Source organism: Etheostoma spectabile, unplaced genomic scaffold (assembly GCF_008692095.1).
Source record: "Etheostoma spectabile isolate EspeVRDwgs_2016 unplaced genomic scaffold, UIUC_Espe_1.0 scaffold00008681, whole genome shotgun sequence".
Lineage (NCBI taxonomy): Eukaryota > Metazoa > Chordata > Actinopteri > Perciformes > Percidae > Etheostoma > Etheostoma spectabile.
In genome coordinates, this window is record NW_022603618.1 from 5955 (window position 1) to 12542 (window position 6588).

A 6588-nucleotide genomic window follows, 5' to 3' on the forward strand; every position below is an offset into this window, starting at 1 on the left:
ACTCTATTTGTCAAGAAGTAACCAGAAAGGTTACTTGCCCAACCTGGTTTAATACATATTAGATCTCTGTTATGGTACAAATAAGGCGGTATATCAATCAATCAAGCTTCCTCCATAAGGATCCACAGACTGAGGCAGTCTACTACAATTTGCACTTTTTACTCCTCACATTTTACGAATGGCTGTTACTTTAGTTTTGTACTAAAAGTCGTATATCAGGTGTGATTGTGAGAGAAAAGAGCAAGAGACTAGTTGTCCGGAGGATAATCAACTGAGATTGTGTGCGTCTTTGAGAACTGTAAGTCCTAGAACTGATGTTGTCAGTTCATTTAACTGTTGTTGTATTGGTCTTTAGTTCTGGCAATTTAAAAGTTATGTGTTTGTGTTCTTCACCTGTTACCTAGGTTACACCTGTTAGCTAGCTTATACCTGCCGGATTCGATATAATGGCCATTGTTAAATGTCCTTGCTCATTAAGATAATGTAATTGATATTGGGTTATTGTTATTATTTACTAGCATATATGATTCCTATGCCTTGTGTATGGTAGCCTTTACAATGTTATGATTTCTTTTATTACCACACACAGCCATGGCAGAGCCCCCCCCCCCCCCCCCCAATGTATATCCTGATGCTTGATTGTAATAATGCTTCAACAAAGAGAAGTTGTCTCTGTTCATGTTTTAACAGACAGCCATAAAGCAAATGTCTCCCTAAAAAATCAATCAGACAGCTGCAGCTGATTCAGAACGCGCTGCTCGAGTCCTCACTAAGACCAAGAGACTGGATCACATCACTCCAGTTCTGAAGTCTTTACACTGGCTTCCTGTGTCTCAAAGAATTGATTTCAAAGTACTCTTGCTAGTTATAAATCCCTTAACGGTTTAGGTCCAAAATACATTCTGATCTGCTACTACACTATGACCCCCCAGACCTCTCAGGTCATCTGGGACAGGTCTACTTTATGTCCCCAGAGTCAGAACTAAACAGGGGGAAGCAGCTTTCAGTTTCTATGCTCCTCATATCTGGAATAAACTCCCAGAAACTGTAGATCCGCTGCTACTCTCAGTTCTTTTAAATCAAGGCTGAAGACCTTCTTTTTGATGCTGCCTTTCTTTAAATGACTGCTCATTTCTTTAAATTCTTATGCTGCACTGTAACTTTTATTCTTGTGTTTTATGTGCTATTTTGTTTTTAACTGTCTATTCATGTGTCTTATTGATTTTTAATGCTTATGACTTTTAACTGTTTGTACTTGTGTTTTAATGATTTTGTGTAAAGCACTTTGAATTGCCCTGTTGCTGAAATGTGCTATACAAATAAAGCTGCCTTGCCTTGCCTTGCCTTGCCTTGCCTTGCCTTGCTTGTGGCTTAAAGATCGAGCTCCCACTCACAAACCCTCAGACAGGCGCAGTCTCTGTGGCGCAATAGGTCAGCGCAGTCGGCTGTTAACCGAAAGGATGGTGGTTCAAGTCCACCCAGGGACGTTTGTTGCTTAAATAACCTGGAGAGAGACAAATCTGGTCTTTACACTTCTGCAGAAGACCATAGAGCAGCCCCAAGATAACCCAAGTGGTCTTATGTCTATTAGAAGGTACAGTTCTGCAAGCCATGTAGATATTAATCTTTGCAGTCATTGGTATGCAGGTCACTTGATGTAATACAAGCAAACATATAAGGCCCCACCCAACAGTTTTGTGATACGTGGCGTGCAACTGTATGTCAATGATCAAGCTTGTTGCTGTGACCAAGAAACCACCTGCAAAATGACTGATACATCATCAGTTCTGAAACTTTCTTGAATGCCAAATATTTGAATTGAAAGTCAGAATCCAATTGACATGTAAGAACAATACAATGCACGTCCAGCTTCTCCATTTCCACATGAGTCAGCTTCCCCAATTTCTGAGTAACAGGAAAATAGCCTGATAAGCATACATGTGCAGCTCAACCTCAAAAGGCCATAAAGCAAATGCTTGTGGCTTAAAGATCGAGCTCCCGCTCATAAAACATCAGACAGGTGCAGTCTCTGTGGCGCAATAGGTCAGCGCAGTCGGCTGTTAACTGAAAGGATGGTGGTTCAAGTCCACCCAGGGACGTTTGTTGTTTAAATAACCTGGAGTGAGCCAACTCTGGGATTTATCCTTCTGCAGAAGACCATAGAGCAGCCCAAAGATAACCCAAGTGGCCTTATGTCTATTAGAAGGTACAGTTCTGCAAGCCATATACATATTAATCTTTGCAGTCATTGGTTTGCAGGTCACTTGATGTAAAACAAGCAAACATATAAGGCCCCACCCAACAGTTTTGTGATACGTGGCGTGCAACTGTATGTCAATGATCAAGCTTGTTGCTGTGACCAAGAAACCACCAGCACAATGACTGATACATCATCAGTTCTGAAATTTTCTTGGATGCCAAATATTTGAATTGAAAGTCAGAATCCAATTGACATGTAAGAACAATACAATGCACGTCCAGCTTCTACATTTCCACATGAGTCAGCTTCCCCAAATTCTGAGTAACAGGAAAATAGCCTGATAATCTAATAAGCAGACATGTGCAGCACAACCTCAAAAAGCCATAAAGCAAATGCTTGTGGCTTAAAGATCGAGTTCCCGCTCATAAAACATCAGACAGGCGCAGTCTCTGTGGCGCAATAGGTCAGCGCAGTTGACTGTTAACTGAAAGGATGGTGGTTCAAGTCCATCCAGGGATGATTGTTGTTTAAATGACCTGGAGTGAGCCAACTCTGGGACTTATCCTTCTGCAGAAGACCATAGAGCAGCCCAGAGATAACCCACGTGGCCTTATGTCTGGTAATATTAACAAACGTAATGTTAGTCACAGTCCCTGTGTGTGTCATGTGGAGAGCTGTTATATTATACTTTCACTTTTTACTGACAAAATCAAGTCTTTGTTTTGGTAAAATATTTTGTATCAAATTCTTCCTGTTGTCAAATGAGATCGTTAAGCTGAATCGGGCAGTGGAGCCATGAAAAGACCCCATGCCAATCTTCCTGACCATAGTCTTTCAAGTCAGTGACAAATCCAAGCTGCATTTCCTCTTTCAAACTGCATTTCTTTTTTACCAATATTAAATTTCTAATTTGACAAAAGTAGTCTGTCGTCCAATAGATGGTGGAAACTAGGCTTATCTGCTGTCACTTTTGACACAAAAAATTCAAGTTCCAATGTTGGTAAAATGTTTTGCTTCAAAAGTAGTCTTTAGTCCAATATAATCAGAAAGCTCAGTCTGGCAGTGGAGCCATAAAAAAACTTCATGCCAAACAAACTTCTTACGGTTGGCTTTCGAGTCACTGACTGGTCACATTTACTTGATGGAAAATTGCTAATAAGCTATGTTTACGTGGCTCGTTGGTCTAGGGGTATGATTCTCGCTTCGGGTGCGAGAGGTCCCGGGTTCAACTCCCGGACGAGCCCTGAAGCAAGGTGCTGTTCCAACCAAATCTGTACTTTAAATCAGTTTATTGTTAAATTAACCCAGATTAGGAGCAGCACAATTGTAGTACAGCATGTTGGCAATTTTCATATCTGCTTCAAACTGCACGCAATAGAAAAAAACTGGGAAAAGATATGAGGAACAATGAGCAGGACGGACTCTCCTTGTTCATTGGTCTACGTTTATGATTCTTACTTCGGGTGCTTTAGGTCCTTGATGAGACTACTTTGCATTAAGTAGAGGAATGGATGAATAATCTGGTTTAGTTATGAATATGATGGAAAAGAGTGTCACACGCGAGGCAAATTCATCATAATACTACTATCACTTCTTAGTGGCAAAATCAAGTCGCTTTCAGCCGCTGCATTTATCAATGTACGATCATTCTTACTCTCTGATTGGTGTGATACGAACGTTTCATGAATCTCACGTAAAGCCTGTCGTGAAAGGATTTCTGCGCTCATATCTACACACCTCTTTTTTTTGTTTCATGTTATGTCTCGGCAAGAAGTATCATGCTTTTGGGTCAATAAGTAGGTTTCCATATCTACATCAGAATCAGAAATTCTTGATTGATCCCTGAAGGGAAACTCTTGAAGAAAACTTATCCTTCGAGCCAGAGTTGAACCAGCGACCTAAGGATTCCAGCTTTATGCCTCTACAGTCCTCCGCTCTACCAACTGAGCTACGAAGGGAGCCAGCATTGTCATACGAAACTTCCCATTCGGTTGATTGTGATAACACAGGACCCCCCTGGAGGGACTTTCAGTGATAGAGTGCATTTCCAGTCTCAATACCCAGATGTATTCAAGATTTGAAGTGAAAAAAGTGCTGCCCAGTGATGGTGGTATAGTGGTGAGCAAAGCTGCCTTCCAAGCAGTTGACCTGGGTTCGATTCCTAGCCATCGCAGTAGCTTCTTGAGTTGTGTTAGTTGCTTTTTTACAAGAAGTCAGCAGAAGGGTTACTTGCCCAACCTGGTTTGATAAAATCTCTTGAGCTGCACGGTTATGGCCAAAATGATAATGACAATTAGAGATCACGATAACTATCGCAATTATTTGCTGATTTTCTACTCCAAAGTGCTGGAAAGGAAGGATTCACCAATCGTTGAACCTCAGGTTAACAAGGAACAATCTCAGCAAGGTAATTGATGGATGATTCTAGTTACTTCAAGTTCAGCCTAAACGACACAGCTGTAAGACATCAAATTGGTTGGCTTCCAGCTATGTAATAGATGCCAATGGCAGTGGTGGGATTTGAACCCACGCCTCCAGAGATACTGGAGCCTTAATCCAGCACCTTAGACCACTTGGCCACACTACCTGCAAGTAACAGCTCTCCACATTGTGACAATCACAGGCACCGTAACTAACGGTATGCTTGTAAATGTTATTGGGAAAAAAACCTTTGCAAGGAAAAAGCCAACACTTTATTACAAACTGCCAATATTACTATTAAAAATGACATCACTCTTTGTCATTTTTCTCTGGCAGTGATTTATAATATTATAACCAGCATTAAGTAAGTAGGTTAGTTCTGTGTGAATATGGGCTGAGCATTTACCTGGACTGAATTGTGAACATCTTTTTGCATATTCACTGTAAAGAGCCATTACCCTCCAACTGCCAAATTGTTCCAGAGACAATAGGATATACAGTTTTAGATTGTAAGGTACTGTCCAAGACCAAAGACTTCACTGAAATACCTCAATTGATCAAAACAGGGGGGGGATCTGCATGTTCTTTCTTACCAGCAAATTTCTTGAGTTCCAAATGGCATCTTTGATGGCGGCCAGGGTGAGCCACTGATTTGCAAAGTGTATAGCTGTAAATCTGCTTCCTAAAAACAATAACACTCCTTTCCCTCTTTTCTCTTTTGGCTTCTTCATCACTCTTCTTTGCACTCGTTCTCACTTGGACCTCCACGGGAAATAAAAGACGGCTCGTTCCACGTCTAAAATCACTTAAAAAAAGAGCTGATGAGTAAATCAAAGCTAAAATAACTGCCTTTTTTAAATGTGAATAGTTAAGGTGTGAACAATCAGGAAGCTCACATAAAAGATAGCTGTTGGAACCTTGGTCCTTCCTAAACCTCCCCTCAAAATGTGGGGCCCATATTCACACAGACCTAAACCTACTCAATACTCAAATCAACACTGCCAAAGAAAAATGACAAAGAGTGATAACATTTAACAATAAAGTACTGGCATTTTTTCATCAACAGTTTCACTCTACCAATTGACAACTCCTTGGTCTCCCCTTCCCCTCAGGTCAAGAGTCTGGGCGTAATCCTCGACTCCTCCTTATCCTTCCAGTCACACATAAATAATATCTGCCGGTCTGCCTACTTCCACCTACGCAACATGAACCGCCTCTGTCCCTCCCTTACCACTCACACTGCCTCCATCCTTATCCACAGCCTCGTCACCTACCGCCTTGATTACTGTAACTATTTGGCCTCTTTCCATAAACTTCAACTTCTTCAGAACTCAGCAGCTCGTGTCATCACCAGAACCCCCTCTTTTCATCATATAACCCCGGTCCTCCAGCAGCTCCATTGGCTTCAGTTCATTTCAGAATATAATTTAAAATCTTTCTCCATACTTTCAAAGCCATCCATAAACTTGCTCCTCCATATCTAACTGAACTCCTTCACATCGCCGTCCCCTCCCGCTCCCTCAGATCCTCCTCCTCTATCCACCTCACTGTACCCCCAGCTCGACTTGTCACCATGGGGACCAGAGCCCAGACTGGAGCTCCAACCCTGCTGCTCAGGGGGAACCTCTGCTTTAACCACCGACAGCTGCTGGACGTCTGAGGAGAAGAATCAAATACATGCACATTAGTGTTTTTTGGCACATTAGTAAAGTGCCAAAAACCAACATGAAAAACAGCAAGAGTGTCTTGTTTTGTTTCCAAGTCCCAGATGGAGTCTAGAGTCTGGGTATTTTAATTCAAAGACAAAGGAATTTTATCAGGATGCATAGTATCCTAATCCATGTAATAATGGCCTTTAATAATAAAATCTCCCAACCACATATAGGTTATTAGTCTGGCTATGGCCGGGTAAACCAAACTATCCATTAAAGACAATTTTAATATATCAAAGTTCTTAGAGCAAGACG

The 6588-nt window shown here is 41.4% G+C and overlaps 3 non-coding genes across 3 annotated transcripts; 2 read left to right on the plus strand and 1 right to left on the minus strand.

Annotated features, from left to right (window-relative positions):
* Positions 1-1413: 1413 nt before the first annotated feature.
* On the plus strand, positions 1414-1487 carry trnan-guu (transfer RNA asparagine (anticodon GUU)). Its single transcript has one exon. It is a non-coding gene; the product is annotated as a tRNA-Asn (tRNA).
* A 1885-nt stretch (positions 1488-3372) lies between these two features.
* On the plus strand, positions 3373-3444 carry trnap-cgg (transfer RNA proline (anticodon CGG)). Its single transcript has one exon. It is a non-coding gene; the product is annotated as a tRNA-Pro (tRNA).
* A 1261-nt stretch (positions 3445-4705) lies between these two features.
* On the minus strand, positions 4706-4787 carry trnal-aag (transfer RNA leucine (anticodon AAG)). The gene has a single exon. It is a non-coding gene; the product is annotated as a tRNA-Leu (tRNA).
* Positions 4788-6588: the final 1801 nt, after the last annotated feature.